The following is a 671-nucleotide window of genomic DNA, read 5'->3' as shown; positions in this document are numbered from 1 at the left end:
TTAACGTGCAAGTGGCTGAGCACTCCACAGACACGTGTACCCTTAACGTAGTTCTCGGGGATAATCAGCGTGACACAGTGTGACAAGGCTGGCCCCTTTAAAATACAGGTACAACAAAAACAGAAAGATGGAGTGGGAGAAAGAGTACAGCAGGGTTCGCCACCATCCCCTGCCGGAGCTTTAGGTGTTTTCGCTCAATAAACACTCACAATGCCAGGTCTGGGAATCGAAACCGCGATCCTACGACTGCGAGTCCGCCGCCCTAACCACTGGGCCATTGCACCTCCAGTATTAATAGTAATGTCTCATCAATATTCAACAGACTGGTTTATTCTTTATCTCTCTTCTAATCTTTAATCTTCTCTCTCTCTCTCTCTCTCTCCTATTATTTCACTGTTTTAACTGCTTCTTTCCCACCTACACATGTCTGTCTTGTATTTGTTGTGCTTTACAATCTCTCTGTCTTTACCAGGATCCAAACAACTTTGAGTATGCTGCTACTGCTGCTGTCATTGCTGCTGCTGCTGCTGCTGGTGTTAATGCTGTGCCACAGGATCAATTCCTGCCCTTCCTATATCTTCAATCTCATGTGATGAAATTACAAAAAAAACCAAAAAAAACAAAACAAAAAAGTATATATATATAATAATAATAATAATAATAATAATAAC

The sequence above is a fragment of the Octopus bimaculoides genome, chromosome 26 (assembly GCF_001194135.2).
Source record: "Octopus bimaculoides isolate UCB-OBI-ISO-001 chromosome 26, ASM119413v2, whole genome shotgun sequence".
NCBI classification, from domain to species: Eukaryota; Metazoa; Mollusca; class Cephalopoda; order Octopoda; family Octopodidae; genus Octopus; species Octopus bimaculoides.
This window is presented reverse-complemented; position numbering follows the sequence as displayed.